The following is a 22,982-nucleotide window of genomic DNA, read 5'->3' as shown; positions in this document are numbered from 1 at the left end:
TGGAGATATGGCAGGAAGCTAAGCTCTTGGAATAATTTTGAGATTCAAATTCTTTATGGCAACAAAAGCAAAATCAAGTAATGTGAATAATATCTCCACAGCTCTTAATCCTCCAACTATTTTGACCTTGTTATATGCAAAAACTATTCGTTTACATTTTTGTGGAGGTCCAGACATTGAGGAAGTCTACTTTGGCAGAGAATTCTAGAACTAGGGGCATAGATTCAAGATAAGCGGCAGTAGGTGGAGAGGGGACATGAGGAAGAACTTTTTTACATAATGGTTGGTAGGTGTCTGGAATTCGCTGCCCGAGTTGGAGGTGGAGGCAGAGACCCTAAACTATTTAAAAAGTACCTGGATCTGCACTTCAAGTACTTTAAGCCACAGGGTCATGGGCCAGGTGCAGGAAGGGCGGCTCAGTGGTTAGCACTGCTACCTCACAGCCCCAGGGACCTGGGTTTGATTCCCGTCTTGGGTCACTTGCTAGGGTAGATAAATGGAGTTATAGGGACAGGGCCTGGGTGGAATTGTGGTTGATGCAGACTCGATGGGCTGAATGGCCTCCTTCTGCACTGTTGGATTCTATGATTATAAGAAGGTGGGATTAGAAAGGGCACCTGGGAGTACTTGGGCTAGCATGGGCAAATGGGCTGAACGGCCTCCTTCTGTGCTGTAACCTTTCTATGGTTCTATAGTTCTAATATCTCAATGTGCACATTCAACGAAAATGGTGACACCAAACAGGCAGAGGCAAAGCCAAAAGGCAGGTCAAAGGGACAAGGGTTGAGGTGGTGTTTGAAGGCAGGTAGTAAGTTAAAATGTTTTAATAAAATAATTCCCAGAGACAAGGGTCTAATGGTTGCTTGACGAGCCTGTGTCTTACTTCATGGAAAAACCTATTCTAACATTAGCTTGGTGAGACTGATTTGACATTTTTTTCTGAAATTCATTAGAATGTTGGTTTCCAATCAGAAGAATTTTGAAAGTACATCTCAGGAGCCTGAGGGCAGCTCTTTGAGCATGCTGAGAGGAAAAGTGGCTCTGAAAAAGTTTCACATCAAACCATCGCACAATGTTATGTCAGGGAATTGTACATGTGGCTGCTTCCTGCCTGTTAGTATTGTTGTACACAACCCTTTCAGCAAAGACCATGAAACTCATTCATTTACCATTATCCCCTGTTACATCAGCAAAAAACAAGGTCTTAATATTGGTGTATATACTACATCTGAACACAATAGAATTGGAACACAACAGCAATAAGAAAAATCTTAGTTTAAACTGTTCTTTTTTTTCGGGGGGGTTGGCGGTGGGGGGGTGTGGGTGGAATTAATATTACTGTCAAAAATCATAGACTAAAGAATCTCATACAAATCTTTGTACTCATAGAAATCATAGAATAGAATCACAGGATCCATAGAATCCCCACAGTGCAGAAAGAGGCCACTCAGCCCATCGGGTCTGCGCCAACTTTCCAGCAGAGCACCTCATCCAGGCCCACCCCCCCACCCTATCTCATTACCCCACTTATTTACCCCACTAATCCCCTTAACCTACACATCTTGGGACATTAAGGGGCAATTTAACATGGCCAATCCACCTAACCAGCGCATCTTTGGATTGTGGGAGGAAACTGGAGCACTCGGAGGAAACCCACGCAGGGATGCGGAGAATGTGCAGACTCCGCATAGTTACCCGAGGCTGGAATCGAACCAGGGTCCCTAGTGCTGTGAGGCAGCAGTGCTAACCACTGTGCCACCATGTTGCCCTTAATATTCAGGTGGTACAATCCCATGGCTCGAATGTTCATATCTTCTGGGCCGATCTGATCAAAATCTCGACTAAACCAAGGTAGCAGGTCATTATTGGAAGCAGCCTTCCAATTTTATAATGTATTCATTGCAAAAGGGTTCAACTTTGACTTTCCACTTGAGGAAAATGACAGGTTCTGAAGCGAAATAATGATTCTGTCAATTCCCAAAGTGGTAAAAGGACATTGTGATAGTGCCTTGCTAATCTCGAAGTAACATTCCAGGTGTCACGCTTTCATATAATATTTACATTTATATAGTGTCTTATCGCTTCAGAATGTCTCCAAGTGCTTTGTGCAATGGTTTATGTTTGAGATGGAGTAAAGGTTTGCGTGTTGGCACCAAAGGTAATGGAGAGCACTTAGTTCCATCCCCAGTGTGGCCATTTAACAGTTATGAAGATCAGCGTCGTTGAGTCCTTATACCAAAGTGAAGTGCTTTCATTCCATACTGCCTCCCCCTTTTAATACACCATAATCAATTTATATTACCACAAAGTCTTTGCAGTTAATCAAAAAACACTGTCTAAGGCAAATAACTGCAGACTAAACTTTCTTCAAAGAAAAATCTTTGGAAGAGAGAATTTCAATCGAGCCAACACTCCAAACGTATTAATCTAATATTATAACGGCTTGCTTTTGACACAGATGCTTCATGGTCACAAAGGGATTGGAGCTGCCATGTTTTCTGCAACACTTGAACTTCTGCATTTTTAATCTTTTTTTTTGCAATCTTCACTTCTTTTCATAACTGGATGTTGGTTCTTGGCCAGGTCATTAAACACGACCATTTGCGCACATCAGATGCTGTTTCTGCAGGAGCAGATTGTCTCTTCCACTCCAGGAGATGTGTCCCTCCCATCGCCTGATGGGAATGTACCTTCAGTGCCGACACTGGATCAATCCATCGCTTGAACAACTGTAGGATCCCGTCTGCTGGAAATTGTGAAGAAAGTTTGATTCTGGTTGGGTGGGGCTTATAGAATCATAGAATCACTACAGAAAGAGGCCATTCGGCCCATCGATGTACTTCGATGGCCGATGGCCCATCGGCCCACTTTCTGGCCATGCTCGTCCCAATGCCAGAAAATCCCACCTGAGGTCAACAAACCGTTGCATGGTCAGCCCCCCCACCTGCTACGATTCACTTGGTGGACGGGACAGGGAAATTCCCCCTGTAAACATTGTTTCCTGAGAGGAAAAACAGAGAAACAAGATAGAGAGATGGCGATAGTAAAAAGATCAAAGTCCGATGAAAGTAGAAAGATTGATGGTGCGGAAGAACAGAATCATCGAATCCCTACAGTGCAGAAGGAGGCCATTCGGCCCATTGAGTCTGCACCAACCACAGTCCCACCCAGGCCCTCTTCCTTGTAACCCCACATATTTACCTTGCTAATTCCCCTGACACTAGGGTCAATTTAGCATGGCCAATTAATCTAACCCACACATCTTTAGAGTGTGAGAGAAAACCGGAGCACCTGGAGAAAACCCACGCAGACATGTGGAGAACGTGCAAAACTCCACACAGACAGTCATCCGAGGCTGGAATTGCACCTGGGTCCCTGGTACTGGGAGGCAACTGCGCTAACCACTGTGTCACCGTGCCTTAAATAACAGGCAGAGATAAAGGAGAAAAACAACAATTTGTTAGGCTGACATTATTAGCAAATAATTGGCCAATGATTTAAGCTATGTCACCAGTATCGTTGAACATTTTGGATGAAGAGATTTGTTTTTCAAGTCATATAAGATTGGAAAGGAAAATAATTAGATTTAAAATTCAAAAGTCTGGTTTTAAAAAACGAACAGCATAAAAAAATCTTTGGCACAATTCTCACATCAAAAATAGTCCAGAATGACTATTCACCTCCGGGTGCAGGTGAAGTCAAGGAGTTAGCCAGAAGGTGCAAAGGGAATTTGATACGTTTTTTCAGTACATTGTGCAGTTTTACTTGGTCACCCCTGTTGTCCCCTCCGAGTTATAAGTTCATGAGATATAGGAGCAGAATTAGGCCATTCGGCCCATCAGTCTGCTCCGCCATTCAATCATGGCTGATATGCTCCTCATCCCCATTCTCCTGTCTTCTCCCCATAACCTTTCAACCCATTACCAATTAAAAATCTGTCTAACTACTCCTTAAATTGACTCACTGCCCCAGCATCCACCACACTTTGGGGTAGCAAATTCCACAGATTCACAACCCTTTGGGAGAAGTTGTTTCTCCTCAACTCTGTTTTAAATTTGCTACCCTTTATCCTAAGACTATGACCTCTCATCCTAGAATGCCCCACAAGAGGAAACATCCGCTCCATGTCTACTTTATCCATACCTTTTATCATTATGGGTGGTACGGTAGCATAGTATGGGCGGCACGGTAGCACAGTGGTTAGCACAGCTGCTTCACAGCTCCAGGGACCTGGGTTCGATTCCTGGCTTGGGTCACTGTCTGTGTGGAGTTTGCACATTCTCCTCGTGTCTGCGTGGGCTTTCTCCGGGTGCTCCGGTTTCCTCCCACAGTCCAAAGATGTGCGGGTTAGGTTGATTGGCCATGCTAAAATTGCCCCTTAATGTCCTGAGATGCGTAGGTTAGAGGGGTTAGCGGGTAAATATGCGGATAGGGCCTGGGTAGGATTGTGGTCAGTGCAGACTCGATGGGCCAAATGGCCTCTTTCTGCACTGTAGGGTTTCTCTGATTCTATGATCTTGTATACCTCAAATTGATTCTTCTAAATTCCGGAGAGTATAGGCCTAAACTGTTCAATCTCTCTTCATATGACAAACCCTTCATCTCTGGAATCAATCTAGTGAACCTCCTCTGAACTGACTCCAATGCCACTACATCCCTCCTCAAATACGGGGACCAAAACTGTGCACAATACTCCAGGTGCAGTCTCACCATAGCATGTTTGGCCAGTTCACCTCAGCATCAATAGGTGCATGGCAGTCTGGATTTCCCAGGGCGGCACAGTGGCTAGCACTGCGCCAGGGACCTGGGTTCGATTCCCAGCTTGGGTCACTGTCTGTGTGGAGTTTGCACATTCTCCCCGTGTCTGTGTGGGTTTCCTCCGGGTGCTCCAGTTTCCTCCCACAGTCCAAAGATGTGCAGGTTAGGTGGATTGGCCATGCTAAATTGCCCCTTAGCGTCAGGGGGACTAGCTAGGGCAAATGTATGGGGTTATGGGAATAGGACCTGGGTGGGATTGTGGTCAATGCAGACTCGATGGGCCGAATGGCCTCCTTCTGCACTCTAGGGATTTTATGAATCTGCCAGTTGCTCTAAGGGGCCAGGCGGGAAGCCTCAACCTTGCATTTGCTCAGGAATATCATTCATGAATGAGTTCATGGTGCTCACGGCCTTGGAGGAGATGCCGAACTCAGGGTGAACCTGCTTCATCACTTTGGAGATGTAGATGCAGTCACTCTCTTTCATGGCTCTTTTCTGTTTCTTGCTGCCCTTTGCTTGGCAATCTTCTCTGCATTTTCTTGGCACCTTTCTTCGAAGCCAGTGTTACCCATGGTCAAAGTCAACTCCAGACTGAGAATAATTATTCTCTGGGTAATTCCAAGGGTTAATGGAAATGGTAAAGTGAATTCATCAAGTGACATTTCAATCAGATTCATTCGATGAAAGCCAAACCATCAGAAAGTTTGTTTTTTTATTTGATCGTGGGACATGGGCATCACTGGCTGGCCAGCGTTTATTGCCCATCCCTAGTTGCCCTTTAACAGTATCAGTTCTGCTTCAATGTTGGAACGTTTGAAGTTAACCTCTGACCGCATCGTTGCCTCTGAGCATTTCGTGTTGAAGTTTGGCTTCTTATTTACAGATCTTGTGCACTTGGGCCTTGGGCCTTTTCAGAAAGTCCACTTGGTGGGGGTTCCCACCCTCCAGCCGAGATGTGCAACCCAGCAACAGGGTCGAGTAACATTCGACAACTTGCTGCTGCTCCATAATTTTAACCTTAAAACTCCAGTTTATCTGCACAGCCATAGGATTGCATCTAATCCACAAAGTTAACACACTGCACCCTTTGATAGGGTTATGGAAAACCTCTTAAAATGATTATGCTTGGTGTAGGGGAGGGGTTCGGGCTGAATCGCACTTCCCATAACATTGACACTGCACAATATTTAGTCTGCATGACAGTCTAAAATGTACAATTGTTAAGAGGGTTACAGCACAGATTGTTTTAACAAGAGGATTGCACATGCTGCTCTAATTTAATTATATTACATTAATTATTAATGCAAGTATTTTCTATCAGCTTCCTGGCATGCATTTATGTATGTTCCCTTGTGAGAATGTCCTTTGAGGATGACACAGTTTTTTTTTCTCCCCCCTACACAACTTGTTTTTTCTTCCTCTCTGTTGAATTATTTTTCTCTCTCGTTTTTAATTAAACGTGCCGTCTGGATTTAATAGATGGATTTAATGAGCGGCTCCAGGCTGAGACAGATACCTGAACAGCAGGCAGATCTGTGCTCCCAGTGTAGTGTTCCAACAGGCTATCAAACAAAAGGCATTGTACCTGTTGTGCCTAGCCACATGGTATGTTTTTAACCCTTATGAGGTGGACAAAGAACTGCGAGTCAACTTCTTATGAATGCACACAATTTAATATTCGTTACGGTAGTTTTACAGAACAATCAAAAGTTTGAAACTTAACGCTGGACTTTGACTTTACTTTGAGTAGCTGACAACTACCCAAGCAGATATTGGACTGTATCCACGTGTTGGTATCTGCAGTCTCCTCGGTATGGTCTGGTCTTTGGTCTGGGCTGATCCTCCTCTTCTGGATCTGGTCAGTTCTTCCTTCTTCTCCTCTGGATGGTCCAGGGGTCATCCTTCACGGTGGTTGGTCTCTTGAGTCGCCGTTGCTGATAGTGCGTTGCGCTGCACCTTTATCCTTGGATTATTTTGTGCCCTTTCGGGCAGGCTCATGATCATTACCAATCAATCGATCAGGGCTCGATCACCCTGATCGATGGAGTCCGATCAGGTACTGCCACACCGATTTTGGGGCATGTACCAAGCAGCCATGCCTGTGGGTGCTGGAGGCATGTAGGGCACACACCTCCCTCCCAAATAAGGGGTTAAGGCACCTGGCAAATAGATATGTTTGACCAGAGAGAGTGTCCATTGTCTTTGAGATGGCCTATTTCCTGTGTATTCCTGATGTCTAAGGCTACAGCCCGCTTCTCTCAGTCCAATATTCATTTGGGGCTGCAGCCTCTTTGAATCGGTCTTTACACACACTTGGCTATCCTATCCCATCATGCTTTGCAATCACCAGCTTTGGTGGCCCGTTTGGCCGCAGTGTCTGCATCCCAAAATGGTTAAGGAGCCTCTAGGTCGCTACACGTCATGTTGTGTCGAGGCCCCTGCTGCCCACCCACCGCCCTTCGCCACCGCGCCCACCCCCCGCCCCCCCACACACACACACCCCCCCCTCCCCCTCCTCCCCAATCAAAGTTTCTGCCATTTAAAAATGGTTAAGTTGTCAAAATAATAAAGCAGTTCAGATCTGTCATCCCTGGATAATGATGGTTGTGGGGTTGGAGAGGACAGGAGGGTGCATTTAGTCCTCTTAACAATTCTGATGTTGCTTGAAAAGTATCAGATATATTTAAAAGAATGGTAAGATTGCTGTAATTTTCTTCCGAGTAAGGTGAAAAAATCCCCAAAGTGACGACATGAAAGAAAAAACCTTGAAGAAGCTGACAAAACAGGTACAATTTGTTAACTGGGTGCCCTGGTGGAAATAAAGTGTCACATTCATCACATTATCCTTATTAAGTAAGGCCCCAGTTCTGACTCAAAGATACAAAGAGACATTCGGTGTCTCAGAACATTTCCTCCACCGCACCCGCCCCCCCCCACAGCCCCCCATCCCGCACAAAGAGGTTATTTTGAGCTGCATTCACGTCGAACAGCCTTAGTACAACCAGAACTATTGGAAGGTATCAAACACAAGCTTCATCATCAGGTCTGCACATGAGTTGCCTTTTAATTAGCGATGGAGGGATTGTCACAAAATGTTAATAACCTTGGTGTTTGTCAGTGTATAGGTGCCGTGACCTGTCCTCGTTTAACACATTACCCATTGCTAAATTAAAGAAAACCTCACACAATGATTATGATTGGTGGTGGAGATGGGAGCGGAGGGGAGGGGGGGTGGAGGGGGGGAGGGCGGTGGGGAAGTTCCCTCCAGCGAGGTTCAAGTGTGGCCCCCATCAATTGGGACCAGACGTAATGGTCATTGAGACCCCCGGAAAGTCTGGGGCAGAGGGTTTGTCCCTTGGGCAGTGCCAGCCTGGCACTGCCAGCTTGGCACCCTGGCAATGCCCACTGGGCACCGTGCAGTGCCGAGAGGGCAGAGCCTGAGGGGGCAGGGCCAATTGGGGGGTGAGGCCAGATGGGGGCAGGCTGACCAGGGATGAGGGACGGCTGCTACACTGCATCGTCGATTGTGAAGGGGAGATTTATGCCACTCTGCAACAGCGATCAATGGGAGGGACAACCACTGCGCACTCTGTAACTGGCGATTGGCTGATCCGTGCGCAAGGAGGAGAGTTTTGGCTGTGGAGCCACGTGATAGCGTCAGAAGGAGGGTTTTGACCACACAACCTGTTGTAGTTGGTGGTGGGAGGATTGACCAAGGAGGCTAGCTGTAGCTAGGAGAGGCAGTTACTGTCAGATCTCTGTGTGCACAGAACACAGAGATCTGCACATGCACAATGGTGTCCTCTGCTGCTATCTGCTGGCTTTCGGTGAGCTAGGCCTCACCCCCTCCCTCTGCTGGTGAGAAAAACATTTAGCCTCATTTTCTTAACAGAGTCAGGTAATATTCGATCTCTATCTCCCCCCCAAAAAACAGCCGGATTCTCTTCCATTTACACACTCATTTAGCATACAGAATATTTTTGGTAAGATTGCCCCCAATCTTACGGCACAGAAAGAAGCGCTTTGGCCCATCGTGTCTGTGCTGGCCAGCATGCACCAATCTGTTCTAATCCTATTTTCCAGTATTTGGTCCATCGCCTTGTATACTATGGTGTTTCAAGTGCTTATCTAAATGCTTTTTAATTGCTGTGAGGGTTCCTGTCTCTGCCACCCTTTCAGGCAGTGAGTTCCAGATTCCCACCACCCTCAGGGTGAAAAAGCTTGTCCTCAAATTCACTCGAAATCTCCTGCCCCTTACCTTAAATCTATGACCCCTGCTCTTTGACCCCTCCGATAACAACTAGATAATCTTCTTTTTGTGATGTCAACTGAGGGAAAAGGATTGGCAAGGATGCCAGTGCAAACTCCCTTTCTCCTCTCCAAAATAGTGCTATGGAATATTTTATACCCATCTGAAAGGGCAGATGGGGCCTCAATTTAACTTCTTACCTAAAAGACAGCATGGCCAGCATGGTGGCACAGTGGTTAGCACTGCTGTCCCACAGCACCAGGGACCCGGGTTCAATTCCCAGATTGGGTCACTGTTGTCCCTGTGTCTACGTGGGTTTCCTCCGGGTGCTCCAGTTTCCTCCCACAGTCCAAAGATGTGCAGGTTAAGTTGATTGGCCATGCTAAATTGCCCCTTAATGTCAGGGGACGAACAGAGTAAATATGAGCTGTTACAGGAATTGTTGACAGTGCAGATGCGATGGGCTGAATGGCCTCCTTCTGCACTGTAGGGATTCTATTTCTATGATTGTTAACAGTGCAGCAATCGCTCTGTATTGTCCTGGAAGCATTAGCCTAGGTTGTCGTATTCATGATCTGGAATTGGACTTGAAGTCGCAACCTTCTAACTCAGAGGCAAGAATTCTATCAACTGAGCTCTGCCTGCTCCTTCCTTGCAACCGACTGATGTTACGTATCCATCTGGGTCAATTGCTGGTGGTCTTGGCGCAAATTGCATTTGGACCCGAGCACATGGTTCAAGTTGAAGGTTCAGTGTGGTACTGAAGGTTCAGTGTGATACTGAAGGTTCAGTGTGATGCTGAAGGTTCAGTCTGGTACTGAAGGTTCAGTGTGTTACTGAAGGTTCAGTGTGTTACTGAAGGTCCAGTGTGGTACTGAAGGTTCAGTGTGGTACTGAGGGTTCAGTGTGGTACTGAAGGTTCAGTGTGGTACTGAAGGTTCAGTGTGATACTGAAGGTTCAGTGTGTTACTGAAGGTCCAGTGTGGTACTGAAGGTTCAGTGTGGTACTGAAGGTTCAGTGTGGTACTGAAGGTTCAGTGTGATACTGAAGGTTCAGTGTGGTACTGAGGGTTCAGTGTGGTACTGAAGGTTCAGTGTGGTACTGAAGGTTCAGTGTGATACTGAAGGTTCAGTGTGATACTGACGGTTCAGTGTGATACTGAAGGTTTAGTCTGGTACTGAAGGTTCAGTGTGATACTGAAGGTTCAGTGTGATACTGAAGGTTCAGTGTGGTACTGAAGGTTCAGTGTGATACTGAAGGTTCAGTGTGATACTGAAGGTTCAGTGTGGTACTGAAGGTTCAGTGTGATACTGAAGGTTCAGTGTGGTACTGAAGGTTCAGTGTGGTACTGAAGGTTCAGTGTGGTACTGAAGGTTCAGTGTGATACTGAAGGTTCAGTGTGATACTGAAGGTTCAGTGTGATACTGACGGTTCAGTGTGATACTGAAGGTTCAGTGTGATACTGAAGGTTCAGTGTCGTACTGAGGGTTCAGTGTGGTACTGAGGGTTCAGTGTGGTACTGAGGGTTCAGTGTGGTACTGAGGGTTCAGTGTGGTACTGAGGGTTCAGTGTGGTACTGAGGGTTCAGTGTGATACTGAAGGTTCAGTGTGATACTGAAGGTTCAGTGTGATGCTGAAGGTTCAGTGTGATACTGAAGGTTCAGTGTGATACTGAAGGTTCAGTGTGGTACTGAGGGTTCAGTGTGATACTGAAGGTTCAGTGGGATACTGAAGGTTCAGTGGGATACTGAAGGTTCAGTCTGGTACTGAAGGTTCAGTGTGTTACTGAAGGTTCAGTGTGTTACTGAAGGTCCAGTGTGGTACTGAAGGTTCAGTGTGGTACTGAGGGTTCAGTGTGGTACTGAAGGTTCAGTGTGGTACTGAAGGTTCAGTGTGATACTGAAGGTTCAGTGTGTTACTGAAGGTCCAGTGTGGTACTGAAGGTTCAGTGTGGTACTGAAGGTTCAGTGTGGTACTGAAGGTTCAGTGTGATACTGAAGGTTCAGTGTGGTACTGAGGGTTCAGTGTGGTACTGAAGGTTCAGTGTGGTACTGAAGGTTCAGTGTGATACTGAAGGTTCAGTGTGATACTGACGGTTCAGTGTGATACTGAAGGTTTAGTCTGGTACTGAAGGTTCAGTGTGATACTGAAGGTTCAGTGTGATACTGAAGGTTCAGTGTGGTACTGAAGGTTCAGTGTGATACTGAAGGTTCAGTGTGATACTGAAGGTTCAGTGTGGTACTGAAGGTTCAGTGTGATACTGAAGGTTCAGTGTGGTACTGAAGGTTCAGTGTGGTACTGAAGGTTCAGTGTGGTACTGAAGGTTCAGTGTGTTACTGAAGGTCCAGTGTGGTACTGAAGGTTCAGTGTGGTACTGAAGGTTCAGTGTGGTACTGAAGGTTCAGTGTGATACTGAAGGTTCAGTGTGGTACTGAGGGTTCAGTGTGGTACTGAAGGTTCAGTGTGGTACTGAAGGTTCAGTGTGATACTGAAGGTTCAGTCTGATACTGACGGTTCAGTGTGATACTGAAGGTTTAGTCTGGTACTGAAGGTTCAGTGTGATACTGAAGGTTCAGTGTGATACTGAAGGTTCAGTGTGGTACTGAAGGTTCAGTGTGATACTGAAGGTTCAGTGTGATACTGAAGGTTCAGTGTGGTACTGAAGGTTCAGTGTGATACTGAAGGTTCAGTGTGGTACTGAAGGTTCAGTGTGGTACTGAAGGTTCAGTGTGGTACTGAAGGTTCAGTGTGATACTGAAGGTTCAGTGTGATACTGAAGGTTCAGTGTGATACTGACGGTTCAGTGTGATACTGAAGGTTCAGTGTGATACTGAAGGTTCAGTGTCGTACTGAGGGTTCAGTGTGGTACTGAGGGTTCAGTGTGGTACTGAGGGTTCAGTGTGGTACTGAGGGTTCAGTGTGGTACTGAGGGTTCAGTGTGGTACTGAGGGTTCAGTGTGATACTGAAGGTTCAGTGTGATACTGAAGGTTCAGTGTGATGCTGAAGGTTCAGTGTGATACTGAAGGTTCAGTGTGATACTGAAGGTTCAGTGTGGTACTGAGGGTTCAGTGTGATACTGAAGGTTCAGTGGGATACTGAAGGTTCAGTGGGATACTGAAGGTTCAGTCTGGTACTGAAGGTTCAGTGTGTTACTGAAGGTTCAGTGTGTTACTGAAGGTCCAGTGTGGTACTGAAGGTTCAGTGTGGTACTGAGGGTTCAGTGTGGTACTGAAGGTTCAGTGTGGTACTGAAGGTTCAGTGTGATACTGAAGGTTCAGTGTGTTACTGAAGGTCCAGTGTGGTACTGAAGGTTCAGTGTGGTACTGAAGGTTCAGTGTGGTACTGAAGGTTCAGTGTGATACTGAAGGTTCAGTGTGGTACTGAGGGTTCAGTGTGGTACTGAAGGTTCAGTGTGGTACTGAAGGTTCAGTGTGATACTGAAGGTTCAGTGTGATACTGACGGTTCAGTGTGATACTGAAGGTTTAGTCTGGTACTGAAGGTTCAGTGTGATACTGAAGGTTCAGTGTGGTACTGAAGGTTCAGTGTGATACTGAAGGTTCAGTGTGATACTGAAGGTTCAGTGTGGTACTGAAGGTTCAGTGTGATACTGAAGGTTCAGTGTGGTACTGAAGGTTCAGTGTGGTACTGAAGGTTCAGTGTGGTACTGAAGGTTCAGTGTGGTACTGAAGGTTCAGTGTGGTACTGAAGGTTCAGTGTGATACTGAAGGTTCAGTGTGATACTGAAGGTTCAGTGTGATACTGACGGTTCAGTGTGGTACTGAAGGTTCAGTGTGGTACTGAAGGTTCAGTGTGATACTGAAGGTTCAGTGTGTTACTGAAGGTTCAGTGTGGTACTGAAGGTTCAGTGTGATACTGAAGGATCAGTGTGATACTGAAGGATCAGTGTGATACCGAAGGTTCAGCGTGATACTGAAGGTTCAGCGTGATACTGAAGGTTCAGTGTGGTACTGAGGGTTCAGTTTTGTACTGAAGGTTCAATGTGATACTGAAGGTTCAGTGTGATACTGAAGGTTCAGTGTGATACTGAAGGTTCAGTGTGGTACCGAAGGTTCAGCGTGATACTGAAGGTTCAGTTTTGTACTGAAGGTTCAGTGTGATACTGAAGGTTCAGTGTGGTACTGAGGGTTCAGTGTGGTATTGAAGGTTCAGTGTGGTACTGACAGTTCAATGTGATACTGAAGGTTCAGTGTGGTACTGACAGTTCAATGTGATACTGAAGGTTCAGTGTGATACTGAAGGTTCAATGTGATACTGAAGGTTCAGTTTGATACTGACGGTTCAGTGTGATACTGAAGGTTCAGTGTGATACTGAGGGTTCAGTGTGGTACTGAAGGTTCAGTGTGATACTGAGGGTTCAGTGTGGTACTGAGGGTTCAGTGTGGTATTGAAGGTTCAGTGTGGTACTGACGGTTCAGTGTGATACTGAAGGTTCAGTATGGTACTGAAGGAATGCTGCACCGGTCCTTCAGATGAGATGTTTAACAAAAGGCTTTGAGTGAGCTGGATGCAGAAGGAGGTGCAAAAGAACTTCACTTTCCCTCAAACAACAACAGATTAGACGGTCTTTTATCTTATTTATCTGTTATCATGAGATAAGTCTCGGAGTCCGTGAGCTTCTTAATCTAGAAGTGACCTCGCTATTTGATTTGATTTGATTTAATATTGTCACATGTATTAGTTTCAAGTAAAAAGTGTTGTTTCTTGCGTGCTGTACAGACAAAGCATACCATCCATAGAGAAGGAAAGGAGAGAGTGCAGAAAATCGTGTTACAGTCATAGCTCGGGTTTAGAGAAAGATCAAGTTCGTGCGAGGTAGGTCCATTCAAAAGTTTGATGGCAGCAGGGAAGAAGCTGTTCTTGAGTCGGCTGGTACATGACCTCAGACTTTTGTATCTTTTTTCCGATGAAAGAAGGTGGAAGAGAGAATGTCCGGGGTGCGGGGGGTCCTTAAGTATACTGGCTGCTTTGCCGAGGCAGCGGGAAGCGTGGACAGAGTCAATGGATGGGAGGCTGGTTTGTTTGGTGGATTGGGCTACATTCACAACCTTTTGTAGTTCCTTGCGGCCTTGAGCAGAGCAGGAGCCATACCAAGCTGTGATACAGCCAGAAAGAATGTTTTCTATGGAGGCTTTCTATGGTTGCTGGAGGTAACCAATCCTTTTTGTTCAAGAAGCACTTGTTTACCTGCAAACTAGTTACAAAGGTTAATTAAGACTAACTATCTCTGAGACGCTGCTTAGACACCCTCTCTTAGGAAGTAACAACTCTGTGACATAGCTTCTTTTGTACATGCTCAGTATGCTCTTGTTAGAGTTAACCCATGGCTTTACAATTTACTGTGTGCAAATTGTATATCTGTTTATTGATGTAACTCCAGCAACTCACAATTCTATGGGTGTCATGAAGTTAAAGTCGCCACAGTCCCAGGTGCCCCATTCGGCTGCTCTGCCCTTTGAGGGGGAGAGTTGGCTGCTGGTGATTTAACCTGAGGATCTCCACATCTCAGGCGAGGGGCAAGATTGATGCAGGGCCTTCATGAATAGCCTTAGCCGGTATGGGAATTGAACCCATGTTGTTGGCATCGCTCTGCATCACTAACCAGCTGTCAAGCCAACTGAGCTAACCAAGAATCATAGAAACCCTACAGAGCAGAAGGAGGCCATTTGGCCCATCAAGTCTGCACCAACAACAACCCACCCAGGCCTAATCTCCGTACCCCCACATATTTACCCAGCTAATCCCTCTAATTTACACAGTCCAGGACACTATGGGGCAATTTAGCATGGCCAATCAATGTAACTCACACGTCTTTAGACTGTGGGAGGAAACCGGAGCACCCGGAGGAAACCCACACAGACACGGGGAGAATGTGCAATCTCCACACAGACTGTGACCCAAGCCAGGAATTGAACCCAGGTCCTTGGAGCTGTGAGGCAGCAGTGGTAACCACTGTGCCATCAACCCCCCTTGCAAAAGATGTGTGCAAAATGCTTTTACTACTCTGTAAACTTTCCTTAACTTTATTGACCATTTCTTCACCTGCCATTTCTTATTCTTCAGAAAATCTCTCCCACTTCCTCCCCAAAATTGCCTTCAAAAATGTAGCTTTTCAAGTTGAAGTTTACTTATTAGTGTCACAAGTAGGCTTACATTAACACTGAAATGAAGTTACTGTGAAAATCTCCTAGTCGCCACACTCCGGCACCTGTTCGGGTACACTGAGGAAAAATTTAGCATGGCCAATGCACCTAACCAGCACGTCTTTCGGACTGTGGGAGGAAACCAGAGCACCCGGAGGAAACCCACGCAGATACAGGGAGAAGCTGCAAACTCTGCACAGACAGTAATTCAAGCCAGGAATTGATTTCACTCATTGTGTTTCCAGGCACTCCCCATCATTCGCTCTGAACCTCAGAGGTTCAGTTTAGGACAGAGTTGAGGAGGAACTTCTTCTCTCAGAGGGTGGTGAATCTCTGGAATTCTCTGCCCACTGAAGTGGTGGAGGCTACCTTGTTGAATATGTTTAAATCACGGATAGATGGATTCCTGATCGGTAAGGGAATTAGGGGTTATAGGGATCAGGCGGGTAAGTGGAACTGATCCACTTCAGATCAGCCATGATCTTATTGAATGGCGGGGCAGGCTCGAGGGGCTAGATGGCCTACTTCTGCTTCTATTTCTTATGTTCTTATGTTCTTATGTTCAAAGCTGTACCTGATATTTGAATTCATCAGTCAAATTCGACTTATGTGTAGTAAGCACAGCGAAAAGTACATTTCATAATGATTGCTCATGTTAAACTGCTTGAACGTGCTTTTTCACAATGAATATGAGCCTGATTCTGAGATTCTTGCACAATAATGTTGAGTGGAAAATGATTTTGATGCATGCAAATGCATGAGATATGGATTCATCCAACATCAGCCTCAGTATGTCTGCGTCGATTTCCCACACATCAGAATACAATCAGTGATCTATCACACATCACTAGACTATCATGTTGAGCTCATTCAAAAAATAGGAATGAATTTTTGAGCAAGCATGAACAAAGAAAAAGAAAAAACAAAGAAAATTACAACGCAGGAACAGGCCCTTCGGCCCTCCAAGCCTGCACTGACCATGCTGCCCAACTGAACTAAAACCACCCACCCTTCTGGGGGCCATATCCCTCCATTCCCATCTTATTCATGTATTTGTCCAGACGCCCCTTAAAGGTTACTATCGGATCTGCTTCCACTACCTCCCAACTTCCAAAAGCTCCTGTGACGACCAGATAGTGGGTCCAACTGGAATTACACAAACAATGCAGGTTGAAACACTGCCGAAAATAGCTCTACTTTTATTGGGCTAATAGAAATTAGCTCAACGGAAGCAAAGGTCATATGATTGGAATTTCAGCACAGAAGGCAGACCATCCAGCCCATGATACCTCTGCTGATGCTAGAACTGCATTGGAGCTGTCTATTCTAATCTGGTGTTAAATCGTATGCGGCCAAATCTGGCCAGGAAATAAGTTATAAACCAAAAGAGAAAATGCTGGAAAATCTCAGCAGGTCTGGCAGCATCTATAAGGAGAGGAAAGAGCTGACGTTTCACGTCCAGAGAGGGTCATTTGAGATTTCCCAGCATTTTCTCTTTTGGTTTCAGATTCCAGCATCCGCAGCAATTTGCTTTTAATAAGTTGTAAAGGCTGTAATTCTCCAGCTGTTCGTGCACTGCTGCTGCTGACAGCAAGGACGGGGAATTTGGCGCTCAGCCAAATCTCCGTTCACTGCAGCGGGACCGGAGAACCCTGCTGACGTGAACGGTTGGTGAATCCTGCCCAAAATCTCCATTCTATGATAACTAACCTCACTGGCTGATCTCCAGGTTTCTTTTCCAGCTCTGTTGCAAAAATATCTTGGGCTGTTATTCCAGGTTAAAATTGCTATATAAATGCAAATCCTTTGGAATATAGCTTCAGAAAGCTGAGCACATCCTATCCACCCCTTCACCGAAGATAGTATCTGATACAGTTCTGGCAGTACAAGGTCAGAGATTATGTGACAAAGTGTGGAGAACAAAACACCCGCATTTATATAGAAACGTTTGAGACTTCAGAATGTCCTAAAGCACTTTACAACAAGTTAAAGATTTCAGAAGTATCATCAGTGCTTATTTTTTATTCATGGGGCATGGACTTCGCAGGCCCGACCAGCATTTATTGCCCATTCCTAATTGCCCTTGAACTGTGTGGCTTGCTAGGCCATTTGGGCAGCATGGCGGCACTAGTGGTTAGCACTGCTGCCTCACAGCGCCAGGGACCCGGGTTCAATTCCCGCCTTGGGTCACTGTCTGTGTGGAGTCTGCATGTTCTCCCCTGTCTTTCCTCCAGGTGCTCTAAGTTCCTCCCACAGTCCAAAGATGTGCAGTTTAGATAGATTGGCCATGCTAAATTGCCACTTAGTGTCCAGGGATTAGCGAGGTAAATATGTGGGGTTACGGGGATAGGGCCTGGGTGGGATTGTTGTCGGTGCAGGCTCAATGGGCTGAATGGCCTCCTTCTGCACTGTAGGGATTCTATGATACTATACTATAATTTCAGAGGGCAGCTGAGAGTCAACCATATTGCTATGGCTCTGGAATCACATGTAGGCCAAACTGGGTAAGGATAGCAGATTTCCTTCCCTAAAGGACATTAGTGAACGAGGTGGGTTTTTCCGACAATCGACAATGGTTTCATGGTCACTAGCAGATTTTTAATTCCAGGTATTTTTAATTCAATTCAAATTCCTCCACCTGCCATGATGGGATTCGAACCCAGGTCCCCAGAACATTAGCTGAGTTTCTAATTAATAGTCGAGTGAAAATACCACGAGTCCATCACCTTTTAATGTCGGAAACATGGCAACTAGTTTGTGCGCAGCAAGATCACAAAACCATGAAGTTATAATGATCAGGTAATGGCCCAGAATTCTCTGACCATTCACGCCCTATCCCCCCACCGCCACTGAGAACAAAGAACCTGGTGCTCAGCCAAATCTCCATTCACCGTGGTGGGACTGGAGAATCCCAGCCGCAGGCGAGGTCGGAGATGTTTTATTGATGTTAGTTGAGGAATAATTTTGGTCCTAAACCAGCCTGCTTTCTGATGAATATAATCATGGGATCTTTTACATCTACTGTAAAGAGCCCATTTATAGACCGGAATTCTCCGACCCTTGTTCGCCCTGCCACCGCTGCCAGCCAGAACAGAGAATTTGGCGCTCAGCCAAATCTTCACTCTCTGCAGCGGGATTGAGAATCCCAGCCACGGGCGAGGTCAGAGAATTCCGGCTATAATTTCTTCCGATGTGAATCATAGAATCCTACAGTGCAGAAGGAGGCCATTCAGCCCATCGAGCATGCACTGACAACAATCCCACCCAGACCCTACCTCCGCAACTCCATATATTTACCCTCCTAATCTCACTGACACTAAGGGTCAATTTACCTTGGTCAATCAGCCTAACCTGCACATCTTTCGACCGTGGGAGGAAACCAGAGCATCTGGAGGAAACCCACACAGACAGGGGGAGAATATGCAAACTCCACACAGAACGTCACTTGAGGCCGGATTCGAATCCACGTCCTTGGCACTGTGAGGCAGCGGTGCCAACCACTGTGCCACCGTGCCAGGATCCCTCCTGCATTACTGAAGTGTTGACCCACATCAGGCGCTGAAGTTTTTAAACTGGGGTTTGAACCCACAGGCTTCTGACTCTGAAGTTCCAGCTGTCACTAAGCACCAGCCTGCACAGCTTAATGCTGCCACTAGTGATCCTGCAAGTTAATCCTTAGAACCACTTGCTGGCAAAGCTACTTTGAAGGGCTAGCTTATTATTTACAGCATTGTGTAAACTGTTACTCTTATCATAGAGTCATAGAATGCAGTGCAGAAGGAGGCCATTCAGCCCATCACGTCTGCACCGACCACAATCCCACCCAGGCCCTATCCTCATAACTCCATGCATTTACCCTAGCTAGTCCCCCTGACACTAAGACGCAATTTAGCATGGCCAATCCACCTAACCCTATCTCACTGACACTCAGGGTCAATTTATCTTGGCCAATCAACCGGAGGAAACCGGAGCACCCAGAGGAAACTCACGCAGATACAGGGAAAATGCACACACTCCACACAGGCAGTGACCCAAGCCGGGATTCGAACCCAGATCCCTGGCACTGTGAAGCAGTAGTGCTAACCACTGTGCCACCATGCCACCCTGAATGTCTGAAAGTACTTTTTTCCTGCAGTGAAATGTACCAGCTTCGAACAGTAAATGAGACCTTTCTTGATTAAGGAAGAAACCCACATGGGAAAGGGTGAGAGTGTCGGAAAGAGGTGTGTTGTTGCCAGGGAGTGCGTGGAGACAGAGTTAGAAATGGAAGAGAGTACGAAATATGGATAGTCGGGAAGGGGAAGGAGAAAGTGAGAAAGGGGGAAAGGGGAAAGAGAGAGAGTAAGAAAGCGGTAGTAAGAGAGGGTGGGAAGTGGGAGAGAGAGTGGGAAAGGGAGCGAGAGAGAGAGAGGAAGTGGGAAAGGAGATAAATAGAGTGGGAAAGGGTGGGAGCCACACTGGGAAAGGGGGGGAAGAGAGAGTGGAAGAGAGGTAATGAGAGAGTGGGAAAGGGAGAGAAAGAGTGAGAAAGGGAGTGTGGGAAAGAAGAGGGGAGAGAGAGAGAGTATGAGATGGGGGAGAGAGAGTAGGAAAGGGGTAATGCAAGAGTGGGAAAGGGAGAGAAAGAGTGAGAAAGGGGAAGGGAAAGAGAGTGGAAAGGGGGAAGGCTGAGAGACAGACTGGGAAAGGGGGAAAGAGAATGGGAAAAAGAGAGAGAGAGAGCGTGAAAGGGGAGGGAGAGTGGTGAAGAAGGAGAGAGAGAGAGAGAAAGTGGCAATGGCTTTTGAGAGAAGTGCATCTGTTGCTAGAGAAATCAATCAATATCTGAAGAGCGGCAGAGGGAACAAAATGCCAGATAAAACAGGTGACAGAAAATTACAAGCCGCACATGGTCACGTCGAAACATGCAGTTAAACAGAAACAGCACTGGGGAGAAAATAAATAGACAGCCTGAAGGTAAAAATAACTAAACTGCTATTAAAATATTTAAATACAGTCGCTGTGGAACAGAGCACTTACCATATATTTGTCCAGTCTATCTTTGGAGCATAAGAGACTGAGGGATGATCTTATAGAGGTGTATAAGATCATAAGAGGCATGGACAGGGTGAATGCACTCAGTCTTTTTCCCAGGGTTGTGGAATCGAGAACTAGAGGGCATCGGTTTGTTAAGAGGGGAAAGAATTCATGGGAACCTGAGGAGCAACTTTTTTACTCGGAGGGTGGTACGTGTGTGGAATGAGCTGTCAGAGGAAATGGTTGAGGCAGGGGCACTGACAACATTTAAAAGGCATTTGGACAGAAACATGGATAGGAAAGGTTTAGAGGGATATGGGCCAAATGCAGGCAAATGGGGTTAGCTTAGATGACATTTTGGTCAGCATGGACCAGTTTGGGCCGAAGGGCCTGTCTCCATGCCGTAGATTCTATGATATTTAGGAGGTGATTGAAACAAGGCTACAGTTGCCTTGCAGTTGTGTGTTCATGTCCTGAAAATGTGTTATTAATAAAGTTAGTTTACAGCAATGGGTCAATCATCCTGCAACACAAGACAGGGAAAACGCAGGACTTGTTACAACATATGGAATAATTGGGATGAATGGTATATATGCCTTAAGGGAAAGGAGAGGGAAAGGGTAGGAGGTTGTGCCGATGCAGTGAGACGGAGTTAGGTCGGAAAAGGCTCGTGTGGATCATAAATACCCGGCATAGACTAATTGAGTTAAATGACCTGTCTCACTGCTATACATCTTGTGGAAAAGTTAATAGCACTCTTGTGAGGCACATGGAACATTTCACTGTGCGAAAGGTGCTAAATAATGCAAGCTGCTGTTCCAAAAGAGGGGAAAGAAAAGCCATAATTCAGTCCGAGCTTGTTTCACGGACAGCTTTAAAACGTATCTTGGAAAGAAATTAAGAAGAATTTTCTCAGCCTCCCTTCACATGATTGATTTGAGTTGAGGGCACTGCAGAGAATAGTTGAGGTGGAAAAGATTGGTACTCATTATGCACCAAATGGCTAGTCAAGGACATTGAACAAATTCATTCCCAAAACACGTCCCTGGTCCTGCCTCCTGTTAGAAATATACAAGAATGGTTCATTCTGTTCCCTCGACTGTGTCACTCAGCACAAGTCCCCAACTGCAACACTATATATCTCTGATGTGCCCTCTTTGCTTGTCTGAGAAGGTGTGAATAAAACGTTAGTGACTTTATTAAATAAAAGAAACAAAACGCTTACACTTACATAGTGCTTCTTGTGTCCCAAAACGTTTTACACCCAAAGAAGTATTCCTGAATTGTACTCACTTTTGCAATGTAGGCAACATAATGGCCAATTTGTGTGCAACAAACTCCCACATACAGCAATGAGGAAATAATTAGATAGTCTGTTTTCGGGATCAGTTAAGGGATAAATATTGGCTAGAACATCAAGTAGAACCAATTAGTGCTGTATTTTCTTGAAAAGGCTGAGTGCTGTATTCCTGTAACTGCGTTGCCAGGGAGGCACTCTGAGGTCTGTGATGATCTAGCTGGTCTCAGACAGGAAAATATGGGATAATACCACTGGGCTCAACTTAGGGAACTAGTGATGGAAATCCAGTTAGCTAGCGTTCTACAGAAAATGCTGGAAAATCTCAGCGGGCCTGAGAGCATCAGTGGAGAGAGAATGGAGCCATCATTTCAAGTCAGGATATCCCTTTGTCAGACCTCTCTAGCTGGTGGAGATTTGCTTCACCTCACAGTATGCACTGCAGCAATTTGACAAGACGTCTTTGACAGCGCCCCTCAGACACATAGGCCAGAATTCTTCAGCTGTTCATGCCCCCGCCACTGCTGCCAGCAAGAACAGAGAATTTGGCATCCCACTTTTGACACTAAAGGGCAATTTAGCATGACCAATCTACCTAATCTGCACATATTTGGACTGTGGGAGGAAACCGGAGCACCTGGAGGAAACCCACGCAGACACGGGGAGAATGTGCAAATTCCACATAGACCTGAGGCCGGACTTGAATTTGGGTCACTGGCGCTGTGAGGCAGCAGTGTTAACCACTGTGCCATCACGTCAACCTTAGATACAAGTGCACTTGAGACATGATATTACATTGAAATGAAGTGAAATGAAACATGGAAAATATTTAGAATCGTGGAATCCCAACAGTGCAAAAGGAAGTCATTCGGTCCATCGAGTCTGCACCGACCACAATCCCAGCCAGACCCTATTCCCATAACCCCATACATTTACCTTGCGAATCCCCTGATACTCAGGTCAATTTAGCACGGCCAATTGACCTAACCCGCACATCTTTGGAGTGTGGGAGGAAACCGGAGCAGCCGGAGGAAACCCATGCAGACACGGGGAGAATGTGCAAACTCCACACAGAAAGTGACCCGAGGCCGGAATTGAACCATGCACTAATCTAAGGCTGGTTTACTTAAATTAAGCACACACAGCGGAAACTAGAAGAAGCACATTAACCAACCAAACTTAAAATTCGCAGTTGAAAGAAAATGCTGCATCGGAACGGCTCTCCAATGTCTTTCATTTCTCTACAATGTTGCAATGGAATGAGAGAAAAACCTGCCTTTGGAGAGAGGGAGAAATTATTGTGTACAGTGAGAGGTAGAGTGTCCTCAGTGATTATTTTTGGATGGGCGGCACGGTTGCACAGTGGTTAGCACTGCTGCCTCACAGCACCAGGGATCTGGGTTCAATTCCCGGCTTGGGTCACTGTCTATGCGCAGTTTGCACGTTCTCCCCCTGGCTGTGTGGGTTTCCTTCGGGTGCTCCGGTTTCCTCCCATAGT

Source organism: Mustelus asterias, chromosome 4 (genome assembly GCF_964213995.1).
Source record: "Mustelus asterias chromosome 4, sMusAst1.hap1.1, whole genome shotgun sequence".
Classification (NCBI taxonomy): Eukaryota; Metazoa; Chordata; class Chondrichthyes; order Carcharhiniformes; family Triakidae; genus Mustelus; species Mustelus asterias.
This window is presented reverse-complemented; position numbering follows the sequence as displayed.